General features: G+C 35.8%; 1 long non-coding RNA gene across 5 annotated transcripts in view; it reads left to right on the top strand.

Annotated features, from left to right (window-relative positions):
* The window catches only part of LOC112967056, a 24059-nt gene extending 7150 nt beyond the window's left edge, over nt 1–16909 (top strand). For 2 of the 5 annotated variants that reach the window (XR_003253835.1, XR_003253831.1), the window contains exons 3-6: nt 2420–2623; nt 6198–6306; nt 7329–7452; nt 13292–14869. This is a non-coding gene — a long non-coding RNA (uncharacterized LOC112967056). Of the gene's footprint in view, nt 1–2419; nt 2624–6197; nt 6307–7328; nt 7453–13291; nt 14870–16634 lie in introns of those variants that run through there. The other 3 variants (XR_003253834.1, XR_003253833.1, XR_003253832.1) reach the window with 3 other exon arrangements.
* The last annotated feature ends 2220 nt before the right edge of the window (nt 16910–19129 follow it).

Here is a 19129-nt window from a genome sequence, read left to right as displayed (position 1 = left end):
CACCCCTAGGCACAGCTCAATACATTCCAGTTGCTCTCTCACATAAAGAGCAACTCCACCACCTCGCTTTCCTGGCCTGTCTTTCCTAAAAAGCACGTAGCCATCCATGACAGCACTCCAGTCATGCGAGCTATCCCACTGTGTCTCTGTAATGGCAATGAGATCATGGCCCTGCGACCACACACAGATCTCTAGTTCTTCCTGTTTGTTCCCCAAGCTGCGTGCGTTGGTGTACAGGCATTTCAGAAAGGTGATCGAGCATGCAGGTTTCCCAGGAGGGGTAAAAGAGGATCCTTCATAGCCACATCCCATGCGCACTTCCCTGGCTGCATTCACCTGCTGGAGGCGTCCCAACTTGAGCTGTCTTTTGCCAACTACCCTGGCACTATAACTCTCCCCTTCCCCCATCTTTCCTAGTTTAAAGCCCTCCTTACCAGGTTGGCCAACCTGTTGGCAAAGACACGCGTGCCCCGCCTCGTGAGGTGGATCCCATCTCTCCCCAGCAGTTGTCAATCTTCAAACAGGGTCCCATGGGCGCAGAAACCAAAACCCTGTTGCCAACAGCAGCGGCGCAGCCAGTCGTTAACTTGGAAAGTCCGATGCAGTAATGCAGTTACAAGTTACGGCTTCTCTCTTGATTCACCTTGTTAAAGTCAAGTCTAGGTTTTCCCCTAGATCTATTGCTGTAAAAAGGACAGTAGATTAATTTATTTCAACTACAGACATGTGTTTTCCAATTTATCTTCTGCTTTTCCTAATCTAGACAAACATAGGCTCTAGATAAGTTAGAATAAAATATCTTCTTTTACTGCTTTAAGTAATGCAACTTAAATATCTTTTAAAAACTTTGTGTCTGCATAAATAATTATATTCTAACATGTTTAGCTGGACAATGTTATTAGGTTGAGGTCAACTCCAGACTTTGTTAGGGGTTTGCCTTAACTGACAAACTAAAATACATTTTTTTCTGTCTATCCCAGTATTTCATAGTTTGTTAGTTAAAGTTTGTAAGCTAGCAGATTTGTTTAAAAGTATTTTTTATGTTAGCCTGGAAAGACTAAAAGCTTTAATAAGGACATATATAAGCATGGTTGATGATTTATTATAACATATCTTCTTTTCTTTATTGTGCTTTCTCCTAGCCATTATCTAGAAGCTCCACTGAGTTAGGCTCACTTTGAAATACGTGCCTTGATCATTGGAAATAGGTCTTACTAGGTCCTGCGTTTTAAAACAAAAATCAAGCTGTACTCACTAAGGACTTCAGCCTACTCATTTCTTCTTTACCTGGACATCCTCCATGTTTTATCTTCAAACTGTACTAGAACAACTAATTCACCTTTGTGTTTGTGTTTGCTCTCTACTAGCACTGCAAGTGAATTATTTGGCAGAAATTAGCTGCCAAATATTCATAGAAGGAATGATAGGATAATTAGAACTCCATGGAGTGTAAGTCTCTATCTTTCAATAAGGTACAGAAACATGCCTCTGTCCTAAAGAACTCCTATTCAGTTCTTGAGTTTTAAATTCAGTTTACTGCTGAGTAAACAGCAATTACAATATACACAACAATAAAAAGAGAAATTAGGCAATTTTGAACAACTGCTTCATAAGTAGGGAGAAGGCTAGAGGTAAACACACTGTGACTTCCTTATCGTGGGGTCAGTTAAGCACCAGTCCTGGTATATATTACAGCAGTCTGTAACTACAGACCTACAACACATCTTATCTGTGTTGAATGAATATAGCATCCAAATACTTTCCACTGTCTGGACTGCTGGAGCACAACATCCTTCAAACATACCACCTTCATAATCCTGCTACGCTCAGCATGTATCCTATTCCACAGGGTGAGAAAGGATGGCATGCAACAGAAAAGTCCCTATCCAAGGAGATTTAACTTCTTTTCTAGTGTTTCTGTACAATCTGAGTACACAAACTATTCAGATTGTAAATTAATACCCATAATGTAAAAATAAAATATAAAGTGGAGCTTGGAATAAAGCAATAAAGAAAAGTAGAAAATTATTTTTATAAATAAGTATGAGCAAAGAGGAGGCATGAAGGCTCAGAAAAACACTACAGCTCTTTTAGATGGTAGAGACTGCAGAAGATGAGGTTCTTACACAGATGTTATAAAATCTGGGGGAGAAACCTAGGAAGTCTGTTACTGGAGAAGTAACAAAGTGAGAAAAAAAAAGCACATTGCCAAGAAATGGTTACTCCTCACATTTTCCTAAGGTGAAACACTTAAACTACTTATCCTACCAAAATTCTTTTTAATGTATGATAATTTATAAATGGTTTCTGGAAAGAACATAATGAACTGGCTGAGAATCAGGTCTGCAAGCAATTGCTACACTCAAGTGCACTTGTATATGAAAGGGGTGAAAGGGCCAATAAATTGTCTTCCTGGCAGATCAAGAATGAGGAAGTTGAAGATTTGTCTTGGAAGTAACACTGGATGCACAGATGGTAATTTCAGACAAACAAAAAAAAGATCAGCCTTTCTCATCACAGATGTCACAGAGTCCCCTTGCCGTCACCTCAGAATAGTGACCATTCATAACCTGAAACTCCAAACTTCTTGTTGAACAATCTCTCTGGTTTGTCTTGGAATGAGGTAAGGGTTTCTCAGCAACCTACAGATTGTGATCCTAAAGGAGCTCACTTCCACAGTTAATTAAAACACAAAGTTTTTTCCTGTAATGAACTATGATCTCTCAGACAAGGATATGTTTGTTGTTTCTTTAAAAAATTTGTAGGAAGCCCGAAGTAAGAAAGATTTAAGTGGAAGTTCTGTTTCACTCTAGAGTGTATCTCTGATATCTATTCTTTTTTTTTTCTGATTTGTTCAGTTCATCTAGTGCTACTTCTAGTGCTGCTAATCACTGTAACGTGGCATTTTTTCATATACTCTGAAGAAGGAAAATCCTTAAAAATTATGTGAAGAAAATTAGATTTCTCACATTTATTTCAAAGACTAAAATAAAGGAAATACGGTGTATATGTATAAACTCTTTATTACTAAAGTTATTTTGCATGTGGACTCACAAACTTTTTTTTATAATGTAGGCTGCATTTAAATACAGGCAATTTGTAGTCAGTCCTGGTGCCAATATCCTGAAGTACGTAACAAAATTGAAATGATACAGAGATGATGGCAAGAAAGATCAAGATAAAGAACAACTTACATATGAGAAAAAAACTGAATAGACTTGAATGCTTCAGGCTGTAAAAGAGAAAATTGATAGAGATCTATAAAATCATGAACCGCAGAGAAAATGAATCATTTCCTCATCTGCTAGGACAACTAGGAGGATTCAAATGAAATTGGCAGATTGTAGGTCCAAAACAAAAGAATTTTTTTTAATACAACACAAAACTAGAATGTGGATTTTAATATTTGCTATGGGATACTGTTGATGCCAAAAGTGTACACAAGTTCAAAGAACAAGACAAAATCATGGAAGAAAAGGTTATTAAATACAAAGATATCATCTCTGGCTCAGGAAGTCCCTGAACCACAAGTTTATCACAGGGAAGTATAATTATATACTTCTTCCTTGCTCTGATACTCTTCCATAAGAATCTGTAATCTAGTCACACTTGTATAAAGTATTTGGAGCTAGATGGGCCTTTGGTCTAAGCAGGTGCAACTATTCCTGCTTGATATATTTTAGTTCACTATGGCTGTTGCAGCTATGTAAAGGTGTGGAAACCCAGCTGTCCTATAATACAGCTCAGCAGCTGAAAATGAGAAACTGCAAGTGACAAGCCAACTTTGTACAAGCTACGCAAAAGTGCTCTGTGGGGCACCAACAGTCCACACACTATAACTGGGAATTTCAATGCGGGTAATGAAGAAGTTAAGCACATATATTATCTAACAGTATGGTTCAACTTCTACCAAAGACACGTAGTCTAGTAGAAAGAGAATTAAAGTTATGCCACTTCTCTGTTTCTCAGTTCTTCTTCTAAGAAATGGGAACACACCTTTCTACCAGATCTTTAGTTGAAGAATGCCACATATAAGCCAAGTCAGTTTAAATCCCATACTGCTCACAAAAGTTGAAACTTCAGTGAGGCTTCCTGTTTTATTTGAAAGAAACACAGAAAGATCCTTTGTTCTCAGTTTTATTTATCCCCTCAGGTCTCGTTCTCCATTTGGTCTTTGAAGTCATGAAAGTAAATGTGTATACACTTCTGCCAAACCCCTGTGATCAGTCTTTAAAAATGTTAAATGTTTATAGAGCTATTATGATTATCTGTAAGATGTGCTTGAGATGTTATATCTATGACGACCCTTCTGGTCTGCTCTCAGGTACACCAGGTTGCTGCTTGTTTGGTTGTCTAGTCCTTCGATTTGTAACCGTTCTGTGCTCCAGAGTTATTAGATTCAGTGCTCCACAATGGAATTCACCTCTTCTTCTCACTGCTTCAGTCAAAACTGCCAATGTAACTTATGCAGAAATTCTTTTTCCTCTGTAACAGTAAACTGAGATCCAGATTTTTGTTTCTAGATTCCAGATTATCCTAGTCATTTGTTTTCCTATGAAAGAAACACACAAAATAAGATGATACTCTTAAAGAGAAAAAAAATTCTATTTCATCTTTTATACCTCTTTGTTCCATAACTGAACTTGGACTCAAAGAAGAAAGGCTTTCTTCTTTGGAAATGAATTAGTATCTTTGTAGATACGAATAATACTCAAAAGAAGATCAGTCAAGCAGCTAGCAGCTAAGAGCAGAGGACCTAATATAATGGATTTCCTTTCAAACCTTGACAAAGTGTTTAAAGATTTGCCAATAAGTCATGTAAACCTTCTGACACTGTTCTTATCAGACAATTTTGCTTCTATGGCCTTTGATGTCTGCATTTCTTCCTTGTTTTTATCACTATTGACTAGTTCATGAAATGCTAGTGAAAGAGGAGAGCTGTATTTTTATTACCTCCTTTTACCGGGTGTTCAGCAGGGAAAGGTTGAGGTTTGGTCTGAGTTGTTACCCAATATTCAGGGCTTTTCATGCTTCTTTTTGTTAGAAGAAGTTGATGGTATAAGCAAAGTCAAAATAACAGCTAGTGTTGTACAAAAGGAGCAACTCTTCAGGGACACACAAAAGGAGTGTCAGCTATTCTGAAACTGCAAAACTGAGCAAGCAGCATAGAGGAACCTGGCAGACTAGTCCGGATACTAGGAGCATGTGAGTGGGATAAGGAATGGAATGGGACAGCAGGGAATACCACACCTACGCAGTGGTCAGGGTGGTCTGCGTCTGGTTCTCCTCAGCAGAGCTTTGCGTAGTGGGCTTTGCTTCTGGCGCAGAAGATAACACAGAGCAGTGGAGAACACTACCCCACCCATGCACACATTTACTTAAATGTGGGGCTGGAGGGAAGTGGGGAAGAAGATGAAAGCACCAGAGACTTCACCCTTGATACCAAACAGTCTTCTTTCTGCCTTGAGAAAAGTATTTCTTTGATGCAGCTTTGTACATAAAGTCCTATTCCCTGAAAACAGAGAGACAAAAAGCAGATAGCAGTTTCCTCCCGCACAGTTTCCAAGCTGCTTTTTCAGCAAATCTGGAGCCCTAGAAGTCCACTTTCTGCATGTATTGTCTCAGGCTCCCATTCAAACTTGTTTCTTCTGATGATTGATGGCTTTCTGTCTCTTATCCACATTTTGCCAGTATAGTTTTTTAAATGGTTGATTTTCAGACAAGATGAGGACTTAAAGCTTTCCAGCAAAAAATAATTTAAGCAGAATTAGTACCTTTAAAAGTAGGCTACTTTTATTCAAGCATCTGCTAATGAATAAAAGTGTCTAAATTCAGGCACTTTCATTTTAAGGGGTAGGCAGTTAAAAACACTGGAACAGAGCACACCAACAAAATATTTCTAAATGGAAAAGAACTTCAAGAAACAGCAGTAGTTCTAAACTTTAGGCTACATAGGGACTCAAAAGTTTGACTGCCTGAAGGACATCCCTTCTTCCCTTCTCCCATCCTTTAGACTTYCATCAATACTGTTCTTGATTTCTTTCTGTACATTGCTTGACTATTGTTAGTTTTTCTGAGTGTCACTCAAATTCCCATATGACAGAAAGGCAGAGAAAATTTGATGCCCATCACTGAGAAAGTTTGGGAGAGTTCTCAAAAGTATTATATATTTTTGCATGGCTCTTACTTTTCCCTAGGGATTTCCTTATGGCCACTGTTGGAGAACAAGACTGAGAGATGACCTGTTGTTCTGACCCACTACAGCCTTTCTTATGTTCTTATAATTAAGACTGTGACATGGAAGTGGTATGTGAAAAGCTCTTATACACCAATAAAGGGAAAAAGTAGGTTGAAAGTTGCATGGAATGGGAAATGGGAAGTCAGAAAGAAAATTACCTACAAAACAGTTTTAGAAAAAGGGTTAGAAAAGGGGAACAAGTAACAAAAGAGAAAAACATTCCATTCTCCACAGAAGAGCAAGGTTTGACACTACACAAATGTTGGAGACACCAAGTCTGATTCTCTAAAGATTCTGATATAATTTAATCATTTCTACCCATATAAAGTAAATGCAGATTCTAAGCCTTCAAATGGCAAAATAAAAGTTTACATTCATCAGGCACTTGTTTTGCATCTAGTGTTACTTTGAGATTTTTGAAGTAAACTTAGCTTTGACCTCTAATCTAGTTGCATTAGAAATCAACCTTTTTGAAAGGTATTTTACATGTATGCAGTAGTATGCAGAAGTAAAGATCCGACCATTAAATTCATTCACATATTATGATAACAGTCAGGAACGACCACAGGTTTCTCCGTCACACAGAGGTAGACACTGCTCTGAGCACAAGTAAGAGCTGAGACTCTTTGCAGTGCAGCAGAATTCCCTGGTGCCTGAGTGAGTGGGGAGAGTCTGCAATCCCCTATTCTGCTCGAGCCCCACAGGCACCCTCAGCTCTCCCTGTCCCTGCCCACCCCCAGGCCTCCCCTTCCCCACCCAGCCCCAGACCCCCATCTCAGCCCACCCTGGGGCTGTCAGTCCCTGCCCTGTGAAGCTGCAGCGGTGCTGGGCTCCAGCTCTGCACGGCCTTGCCCCTGCCTGGCCACGGCCCCCCGACCCCCAGGCGCTCATCCAGCTTCGGCCTGGCACCAGCCCCCACTGTCCCTGCTGCCCCTGGCTGCTCTGCTCCCTCCAACTTGGAGGTCCACAGATCAACATTTTCTTTACAGTATAAGGAGCTGTTATTAGTGAGTATCATTGTTGAAGGGAAAAAAATATATATATATTTAGTTTTATTGTGGAATGATTAATCAAGTTAAGCCTTTTTCAGCGGCAGTTCCGACTTTGGGCACAAGAGGTGGATGTTTTCACAGGAAACTTCCAACAAATATTCTGATGAACAACTCTGTTATACTCCAGGGGGACCAGCAATTGTTCATTTCCTCCTTTATGTGGTATGTATGAATATATTTACAAAAAGTGAGATTAACTGTAAAAATGTAATCTGGAGAAAGTGCGTAGTCATGAGCTGGCTTACAATGCGCTATGTGAGTTATTTACATTTGTTGCAGGGGATCTTAGGACCTTAGATGGGATGAAGTGTCTTGTTAATATTTTGTTCTCCAGAAAAAATTTTTGAACTTTGTACACACTTACGAGACCAGAGTACAAATAGTAAAGCTGATTTTGTGGGTGATGGAGAGTACAAGTCACTTGGCCAGCACTGAATCTGTGTTAATGATGTTCTGCATGGTTGGGGTAGTCTTGTGAGCAACCACTCTCGCTCTCTCCAAACTAAGCAATTAATGACCAGAAGTCAAGAGGGTGGACAGCAATAGCCTCAGACACTACTTACATTTTACACAGTATTATGTTTGTGTAATAAGTGGTTGATATTTTTCTTTAATAAGAATTTTTCTTGAATAGGGAAAAAATACTTCCGACTATTAAATATTTGTATTTTTAACCTTGTAAGAATTTTTCCATTCCTAAACATCATGGAGAGGATATAAGACATTAGCTGTATTTCTTTTTCATAGGGACCCATACACACATTCCTTGGTTAACTGCTATCTAGCAGGATTATCAAAGATAATTTTTAAGGGGAATACAAAAGATAATTTTTTATATTAATGCAAATAAGAGCAGTACTATATATATGCACCTAAGTCAGATTGTTGTGTTTAATATCAGTTAAAATATACTTTGCATTTTAATCTTCCAAATGTTACCTAAACATGATTCTTTAACAGTCAGCAGTGTAGACTGTAAACATAGTATGTTATACAGATTCACAGTATCCAATGTGAAAAATAACCTTTTTCTTTGTACAGTCTCAGAAGGAATTGTCTAGGGACCTGAGGCAATAAATGTAGTGGGGTCTGCTTTTATATGTAAGTTCATTAGTAGACCCATTAACTTTAATGTAGCTATTTACGTGAGGGAGGATTTCTTGCATGAAAAAAAGTTTCAACAGGGAACTTAGTTGTAGCCTGGAAAGCTTTTGTGGGAACTGTAGCCAAAGACAGACCGTGCATTTTTTCAAGTCTTCATTTCTACATATTATCTGAAGAGTGCATTTTTTGTTGTCAATACAAACTTTAATTTATGGAGGATAATACTTACTTCAAAGAAGTCGTAAATTTTAAGTAATTACTTGCCATTAATTTTGTGAAACCCGATGGAGGAGATCCTTTGTTCTGTTTCATTTACATGATGAACCTTAATTTCCTGTGACAGAGCCTTAGATATTTAGAGTATCAGCTTGTGTATCTTACTATGTATCTTAGATATTTAGTGTATCAGCTTCAGAGCATTGCTCTGAAGTGGTGTATTTGAAAATATTCTCAGTACAAGCTGAGATTTTAACCTACTATTTCATGCCAGTAAGAGCATGAAGACAGTACTTAATGAAAGTGCAAATTAGTTCAGGTTTTAAGTTTGAATTTGCTTGAAGATTTTCACTGCATACTTTTTAACACTACATATTTAGATTATGTTAATTTAATCACTTTCTTTAAATGCATATAGCACTTTCCATGTAAAAGAACCACATTTTCTCATAAACATTAAATCACTTGTGGAACAATAACTGAACAAAAGCCAGTTAATACAGTTTCATGCTTCTAAATTCACTTCTTAAGAAAATGTTTAAGCTGAACAATCCAAATAGACTCTATTAATATAATATTAATAATTCAGGACTTTAAACGGAAAGAACAAAATTAGAGAATAAAAGATTTGGGCAGTGAAGCACTGTAACTGATTGTCTTGGGATGGTTTGTAATTTAGAAGACTGGAAATCTGTATTAACTTGCTGGAAAAGCATCTGTCAGGATGCTGTGGGAAAGGAGATGGGCCAGATGACCTCTCAAGGGACTTTCTGGGCCTATTTTCTATTATTTCTATAGTAATATATTTCCCTAAACTTGGACAGGTTAATCAGTTTTTAGAAACTTGAGTTAACACAGGCTTATTACAGACTTGGTAGGTAAAGAGTCTGTACTAAACAAAACCAGTCAAGCTTGCAGGAGCTGAATGTGACTTTAAACAAACTGCTTCTCTTAGCAGCCAAAAATGGCTGTTTCATGCACAGAGACCACAAACATACCCTGTCCTGGTGCCCACGCAGTGAGAAAGCAGAAGAATTAGGAATACAGTGCTACAGCCACGTATATGACAGTATTTCTGGTCACAGATTTCTTCTGTGATCACAAATCAGTTACTAAAAAACAATTTGCAATTGTTGCTTTTCTTTGGGTTCTCATCCTAACTGACCCACTTGACACATTTTTAGTAACAAGGCACAAAGTTCAATTAGCATCCCAGTTTCTTTACTACACAGAGCAATAGTAGCTTAAAGGAAGGCTGAGTCATATGCCATAGTACAGTAGTACTTAGAGTGATGCATAAACTACAGATAATATATAAATATTAATATATATTAATATAATATGTAAATATATAGATAAAACTACAGCTTGCCTGTGATGTGTGATTGGCTTTTGTCAAACAAATCCCCACAACATACTCATTCAATAAATATCAAATATAATGAATTACAGAAGGAAGCACAGATGCACAGGGATGTTACAGAGAAAAGTTTCAAAAACAGGCAAGTYTGGATTTCTGAATTAGACTGAGTTTCTTGTTTGAGAATGTTTCTTGTCTGAGAATACCCAAAACGTACCAGACACAAAGGCAAATAAAGCTAGCAGGTCCAGTGGAAAATATGGGATGATGAATTGTAATCAGTACTTTTTAAACTCAAGACCTGTTACCTTAAAATAAGATATATGATATTTAATGGTGTATACTTCACAGTTTTTAATGTTTTAGAATGACAATATATGAAAAAAGCTAAACATAGCAGAACTTAGTTGACGCTTTGAACATTGTTTGACAAATACTGTGGAACAGTGCTAACCTTGAAAAATACATCCAACTATTAATAAAATATGAAAGTTTTTCACATTCTCATTAAGTGAGGGTTTAAAATAGGACATTAGCAGTGAAAATATAATTTAAGACTAAAGTATTGCTAACGGTAGCTCTCCCGAGACTATGTAGACAGCTGTGAAAACTTAATAAAACTATAATTCCTCATATACATTGCTATCTTAACACCATGTAGACTGAGATGTTTAATTAAAATTATATAGCCTTGAATAGTCTTTTTATTGTGAAATGGAGACTTGATATGGTCTTCTACCTATTCCTTATTTTAATTAAGATAAGCTATAAATCTTTTCTCTTTTTTAATTTTTGGCTTCATTTAAGCTATTCTCCCTCCACCCCTCCAAAATAATTACCCCACTGGTAGCCCAGCCATTGTTCAACAGTCTAGTCCTAATTATTTGGACAGAGTACCATATACACCATTTAGACATTTGTAGAACAAGGTAAGTTAACTCCAGAAAGAAGCAGTGTTTTCTGATCTGATCCCCTTCATAGCCCAAGTTATAGAATATATATTGATTCCTGTTTCAAATGAAAAGTATTCTGTAATGTGTCTGTCATTTAGGAGAACATTATATCTTCTCTATATTGACAAATAACACATTAAGCTGATGCAGTATCTGATTACTCCTGTTAAAATTCAAAGTGTATTTGAAACCTGAAATCATGCCAGTTCAGCCTTTGTATTCTATTTTATCTTTGTTTGCTAGACTTAGCAATCATGTGTTCCCTGTGCATGTACGATTAAGGGTAGGCTTAGCATTACAATTTGCCATAGTTTTTCTTGAAGGAGCCTATGTGGACAACATGGAATAAGTCACATTTTATCTGTGCTAAATATTTCTGAATATATAACTCTCTATTTGAATTTTGTACTTTTCTCTGAAATTTTCAAGAGAAGTACTATCAACAGGATGGTCTAATCCACTGAGAGGCAGAGCTCCTGAATACCTCCTGGTTTTGCTCTTATTACTTTTGCTCTTCTTAGTTAATTGAGTAGCTCTATTGTGGAGATTCTGTGGTAATTTCTTTCTTTGTTTCTTGTTTTAATTTATCTTAAAATCACCACAGATATTATGGTAATTTGCCATTATAAATGCATGTAGAAACAAGGACTAATCTCTTTATGAACAAATATTAGCTTTGCAAAAATATCATTCTATTTAATAAGGCGAATATTGATACTTCTATCACCCTGAATTAATATCTTCATATTGCAAATCCTGGAATATTATTTTCATATTTGTATTTGAATAGTAAGGGAATAAACAGAAAGATAGTCTTGGCTCAGCTTGGCTGAACTTTTGGAAATATGCTACTTAATTTGAAAATACCTTCCAGAAAGATACTCAGTGAACAGAAGTGCGTGCCAAATGATGATGCTTTTGAGAACCCATTTTCATAAGTTTTGCAGCAAATCAGACTGCTACCAAATAACAAAATATTAAAAGAAAAGCTATATCTGAAGCAGTAGTAATTTTGTTTTTAGTGGTTTTGGAACGGACTTCAGCAGCAGCAAAAGGACACAAAAATTGAAGAGAGATATTATTCTTAAAATTACAGAAGAAGATTTTCATTGCTACCACAGGAGGTTCCTAAGCTGTTCTAGAAGAAGGTTAGCAACCACCATCAATGACTTCTTATTAGGAAGAATGGCAGAGAACTCAGTAAAGGGCCAAAGACCAGCAAGATGAAATAAATATACAAGGAGTAGGATTTATTACCAGAAACCAAAGAGCAATTTTTTTCATTCTTAACTAGACATCTATGCTTGGTCAGATGTATCAGACCATAAAAGTATTTCTTGCCATTAACTATAAATGGTGTCCTGGATGAGTAGATCAGAGGTGGAGGGCTGCACTGCAGACAGGTTCATTTAGTCAAATGAATCCCATACAAAAAGAACCTGAAAAATTGGGCAAAGTTCTGGAGCTATTAGGCAAGTTTCTGCTCATAATGATCCATATTTGATCATCCATCTGAAGACCCGTGGAAGTATGCAAGTCATTGTAGACTTCAGCAACGTTGAAAAAGAGCTGAGGAGAAAGAAAGTCAAGTAAATTTACTGGAAAGCATTCTAGTCCCAAGTGTAGGGGAAAACAGAATAGAGAAGGTAAATAGGTCATCATATAACTAGTATGAAAATGAAAAGCTCAAGTTTGTGGAGCTCTTGACCACTTTCCAAGGAAGTAGTGAACAGTGGTGGCAGTTATGGGACTACAACGTACAGTTCTGCTATTATTATAAAAAGATGTTGAATAACAAGAAAAAGTATGAAAGAGACCCAAAATTTTGAGGATAGTTATCACCATCGCTTTCCTTCTCACTGATATTATCTGCTACTGTATTTAAAGGACTCAACCCTAGTCATGGAAAGGAGTCACTGCATGGTCTGCCTGAGCAATTAATGTGGGTGGCTCTGTGACACTAATACTTAATAATGAAGATACTGAAAGACAATTTAGTAAGCTGAGGAATGTGATGGACAGCTACCTAATTGCTTAGGAGAAAGTTAATTCACCATTGAAGTGTCATTATTTAAATAATGCTTGTCTGTTCAACAGGCATCTACTTAACAGAGATGTTATTAAAGCTAAATTATAGCAAAGCTGTGAGACATCTCCATTTAAACAAGATGGGCAAGTCAAAATGAGTGATGAGATATTTATTTTTGTAATTTTCAGTTTAGCCATATATAGCAATTATTATTGTATGCCATATCTTTCATTACTTCATTTGTCATTTCATGTTTGGGGCTGCATGATTTGTATTTTTGTTGCTGTGTTTTAAATATATAAACAATATAAAATAATATGGTACTTTTTATTTAAACAGTTGTTTAGTTGCAGAAGTGATATAAGAAGAGGATGAGATACAAAGAAACAGAAATTAGGATTTAATATGAACTATAATAACCTCAACTTCTAGATGAACATGGTCAGGTGAGAATCTCAACTTTAAATTTTCAGCCTCTCATGGCTACAACAGAAAAGCTTGAAAATGCAAAAAGAGTGTTACCTGCAAGTTATACAACTGGAATAGATATTTTAAAACCTCTATTACTATTATTTAAATCTGATTATTTTTAAGGCAAGCTTTTGTTCTGGAGTGGAGAGAGAAGTTAAATATTAATATAAAAAATAGACTGCAATAATATCGATCTTGATTGTAAAAGCTGCCTCAAAACAATCCCCAAATCATTCAAAGCCTTAAAAACATGAACCAAAGAAATTCAGGGGAAAGAGAATTCCCCTAATGTACTCTTGTGCATTTCTTTTTATCTTCATATTTTTAGTGCCTAAAAAACTATCAATAACACAATTTAATGATTCTGAAGGCTTTCACTTCCAATCAGCAATAGAAACTAAATGCAATTTCCATGATATTTTCATGGTAATGCAAAATCTGAACACCTGTCTTTCCTACTCTTGTGTCCATTTTGTGAAGAGGTCAATATATGGGGCTGCCTCACAAATTCTATATATTCGAGAAGTCTGCACTAACATAGCCAAGGATACAACCCAAAATCACACTTGTCAGATTTCATGAAGGGATAATAAGACTATTTTCCTAAAAATCTTGAGATTCTGTGTGCAGATTTTTCTCTGTCTAAAGCAACAGGAAATTGAAATTATTTATATTTAATATATTCTATTACTTCAATACAAAATAAAATATATTTATTTTTCTTTGTTCTTGGCATTTAATTCAATCCAGACAGTTGCCTTTTAGTTTAATCTGTTCATCTGTTTTGCTTCCTTGGTTCTCAAGGTACTATCACAGTGTTGTACTAACTTGGGTCGTAAATAATGCAAAAGGCTGCTGACGTTTAAATGAGTTCTTTCCACTGTCTTTTGGATTAACACATTTTCTTTTAATTTTAGATTTTGTAAAATATTTTTAATTCCGAGTTTATTATTCATACATAACATTAGCCTTCCAAATTGCTTTATGTATTTATTTTCTTAAGCAACCTATACATTGTTTTAGTAATACTTAGTATTGTTTACTAATGCTTAGTAATATTTAGAATATAACTGCTAAAGTACCTGATATGACATGTTTCTTTGTTTAGTTGATTAAGTGTTGGCATTGAAAAATCTTGATTTTTCCGCCTTCAAAGAATGAATAAATAATATAAGATGTTTATTTACTTGTGGGTCACTTCATGATTTTACATTAGACTTAAATGTATTTTGTTGCCTAATCTGCCTTTCTTATAATATGAAAAAGTGATCTGTATTGTTGTTTCCCTTTTTCTGCTACATGGCTAAAGGTTCAAACTAAGGACCGGACTTGTCATCCTTCATTTGTGCAGGTACTTCGTCATTTCAGTAGTTCTTCTATCTTAGTGGAGCATTCATACAAATAAAGGATGAGTTAAGCATGAAGTGTGTCATTCAGCTTTAATCACTTGTGCTTGGATTATTTTCATTTTCACTGATGAATATTTGGCATTTTGATCTTTTTTCCTTTGTCCAATAATTTTAGAAGTTGTAGTTTAGCTTCTTTTTTCTGGAGGTCTGGAAGAAATTTTGCTGAGTATATAGCATAATATTGTACAATTTCAGTGCAGTATTAAAGCAAATCATTTAAAAATAAAGTTTAATTATTTCAGTCTGTTACTGAAGGCAAAGTGAGTTTTGCTTACGCAGTTCAGACTGCTCAAGCATGCCAGATGTTGTGGAATGAGCTACATAAGAACTGAAATAGATGTTTACTATTCACCAGATCAGGCATATTCCTCAGATAAGAGATCCTTTAACCAATTATTTTTTCCTTTTTTTTCTTGTTGGCCAATTGTTACATGAGTTGGGATTTTATTATTATTATTTTAAGTGTCTTTGCTCCTCCCTGGCAAGTAGGAAAAAGGCTTTATTACTTTATTCATGAAGTATTGCATATAATACTACATGCTTAAAAATAATAACTCCAGGAATAAGTTATAGACAACAACATGGTTTCACCTATATAAGACATCACCTGACACACTGGAAAAATTCTTAGTAATTCCTTATATCTTCCCCATATTTTATGGCATTATCTCCAACTTAATTTAACTGGATCCTTTTATTTATTGATAACTCCCCATTCAAATTAGGACAGTGTTATTAACATTCTCAACTGGCTATTTTTAAATGTGTTTGCTCTTGGACTTGAATAACCAATTAGAAATCTTTTCCAATTTATATTGCTTTGCTCATTAGGCTTAGAAAGTGGGTTTCTTATTAACCAGCACAGGTTTGTCTTCTTTTTGCCAACATTTTGACATATTGTGTCATAACGGAGATTCAGAAGTTCATTAAGTAGCAGCCGATTTGCTTTGCTTATTGCAAGACTACTGGTTAAAGAAGAAACTTATGAAACTTATAAAATTACAATACATAACAGTATATAAATGACAGGTCATATTTAAATAATATTAAACATTATAAAAATGATAAAGCTGAAACTAATATTCAAATATACACAATCTCTATTGACTATAATATCAACTAAGAATCTGTATTTACAGAGGTAGATATGAGTTTATGCTCTCTTCATGGAGCTCAGGCACTTTCCTAGTCATCAGCTAATATCTTCCAAGACCTGTGAAAGGAAAAATGTATAAAGTAAACTTACAGCCTAAGAGGTATAATCTGAAAGGGGGCAACCTTCCAAAGGAACACTTATTAGAGACAGAGATTACCTGTGAGAATCAGTCTGGTGAGAAGTCAAACTGAGAGATCTACAGATCCTTCTTCTTCACTCACAAGCTTCAATGTTCATAAAGTCATCTTTATATTAAAGATGTCTAGTTATGAGCTCTTGACTCAGAGTCAGTCTTATTAGTTATCACCTACAAGTATTGTAAATTGCCCATAGTTACAGAGCAGAAGTACAATAGTGAGAGCCATGATCTCTAGCATCACTTCTACTGATGATCTCTAATGATTTGTCACTTCATTGTCTTCATATCTTCCCTAGAAAGTACTAATGTGCCTTTGCTTTACAAATAAATAACAGCAAATTTGCAGAAGAACATTCAAGGAAGAAGTGAGATAGATATCATGTTTCCAGTTTGACAGACCGTAAGTTTTGTCAGTTGAGTAGATAGGCCTTTCAATTCACAAGTATTCATACATGCACTTATTTGTAACCATGGCATTACTCTTCCCTTACATGCTTGCTGCAATAGAACTGACCTCCTTACTGGATGCTGTTACCAGCCAGAACTGTGTATGAAAGTGCTATCTTTCCGTTGTTCCATATCTAACATATTAATTCAGTGGCATGTTATGTCTGCTGACGAATATAGAAGCTTAGGTGGAGATGGCTGCCAGACTGACTGATAAAAGCAGTTACATATATTGCATTTAATAAACGATATCAATCTGCAATATCAAGCTTTCTATGCCTTTTTTTTTTAGTTTAGTGCCTAACAGCTTTAATATTTCCACTGTGTGATAAGTAGATTCAGCTTAGGAGAACAAGGATGAAAATTGTCATTTAGGAAATACCAAAGGGATGCTTTTCTTGCTGCATTGTGTTGTGAAAATATGTCTAAAAACTCTTTCAAAAATGTCTCTAGCTTGCATCAGGCATTAACAACTCTTATTGCTTCATATGGAAATAGTATGAATATACTTTGACAACCTTGAAAATTGGCATGATACAAAAATACAGATCATATGAGATTTAAACTATTGCTTCTCTTATTTCTGTCTCAGATGAATTGTTTTTAATTTTAAAATTAAAGCAAGGAATTTCTAAATTAATATTACATATCACATATATCATTAAAATATAAATATTACAGTATATGTTGTATTTTAATATTATATAATATTAAGTTTTTAATATTTAGTATCGATAGTAATATGTATTACAAATATATATTATATCTTAATGTATATTCAACTGTGTGACACATACAGCTGTACTTGAAATCAGAAGGAAAGTGCACACAGAACTATTTCTTCATGACTGGAATTCTGAAATAATATTTCTGTTTCAGCCACACATTCTTAGTCCCTTTACCTTTAAGCTGTGAAAGGGCCACCTTTCAACAGTTTCTCCTCTCCTGGCTTTAGGATCTATGTGGACAATCCAGAATCTTTGCTCTGCAGTCTAATATTCTAAAAAAAAGGAAAAAGTACAAAGTTTTCATGTGCTCAAGTCTTGAAAATGTAAAATCTAAAGCATAAATAACAATACCAGTAAGAATGTCACAATTCAGGGTATTTTGCTTCCTAAATCACTGAGTGTGATGATAGACATATTCATTTGTTGAATAAAACTAGGAAATAGGAGCTTCCATAGATGGCCTCCTGGGTGTCTTGGCTTTTCCTTCTATTCAATGCTTGCATCACTCAGGAGATGTCCTCCTAAGAAATATCCTCTAAACACATGAGTGGGTTGGACTGAAGCTGTAGTGAAACTAATACTTCAACCAGTGTTCACAGAATCACAGGATCACAGGATCACAGAATGGTTGAAATTGGAAGGGATCCCTGGAGATCATCTAGTCCAACCCGCCTGCTCAGGCAGGGTCACCTAAAGCACGTTGCCCCGAATTGTGTCCAGATGGCTTTTGAATATCTTCAAGGATGGAGACTCACAACCTCTCTGGATAAGAGACCTCTCTGTTTTAGCTGCTGAGTTGCACTCCTCTGGTGGAAAGTAGTCTTGGTGTTCAGAGCATCCCCCTTAGGTCACTCCTTACCTATAAATATATATATAAATAAATGGATATATGTAAATATATACGTTTAAAACCCTACATGGATGGTAGCAGCTAGGGGGGCTGAAGAAGGCTAGTAAGAGAGCAACAGCAGGAAGATAATAGCCAACTGGAGGATGAACCGCAGGGAAGGCTGTATGTCTTCTCTGTAGATCTTTGTTAGATGTGTTCAAATTAAAATTAATAGGATCTTGACTTAGACAAAAAGTCTGTATCACATTATCTTAAACAGATGAGTAGAGGAACAACTGCAAACAATTTTCCCATGGCTTTGAGATTAGTGATTTCAAGGTGTTTAATGAAGAATAAGCTTCAAAACTTTGTCTACAATTGGAGGCATTCATAACAGTGTTCTCTCCCATAAATTTTCTGGTGTCTAATAATGTAGTTTAGTTCATGTTGCAAGCTTTCCCTCCTTGGGGCAATAATCTGATTGCTCTCTCATCTATGCACCCGTTCCTTGAAACTTGTAGGAACACAGTATTTTTAAGTGGTATTGATGTACACACACCCACAAATGTTGACTGACACCTCAATTCCTTAGGAAAAATTTAATTAAGAATTAGTCTTTCTATGTCTGTCTGCCAGCTCCTTACAACAAGCTAGATGACTCTCGTACAAACTAAGTGCATTACTTTTTAACACTGATGATAGCTTTAGAATTTGTTTTACTACTTATATTCCAAATATGTCCAAAGTAGCACATTATACTGCTTTCTTGCCTAGTATTAGACAAACAAATCTCACTTCATTCCCAACCTGCTTGTTGCACACATTAAATATTATAGCAAACAAATGTGGTTATATTTCTTAATGTGGTGTTACTACAAAGTAAACACTTTGTACACTCTGTAAATCTATTTTACCTAAAGCAATAAATGGCTAGAAAAACAACATTCCTTTATAGAATGCAAACTACAGAGCTACAAGAATAGAAAAGAACCCTGAAG

The sequence above is a fragment of the Apteryx rowi genome, unplaced genomic scaffold (assembly GCF_003343035.1).
Source record: "Apteryx rowi isolate R43461 unplaced genomic scaffold, aptRow1 scaffold_262, whole genome shotgun sequence".
Lineage (NCBI taxonomy): Eukaryota > Metazoa > Chordata > Aves > Apterygiformes > Apterygidae > Apteryx > Apteryx rowi.
The sequence above is the reverse complement of the archived record's forward strand: the minus strand, read 5'-3'. Positions and strand labels throughout refer to the sequence as shown.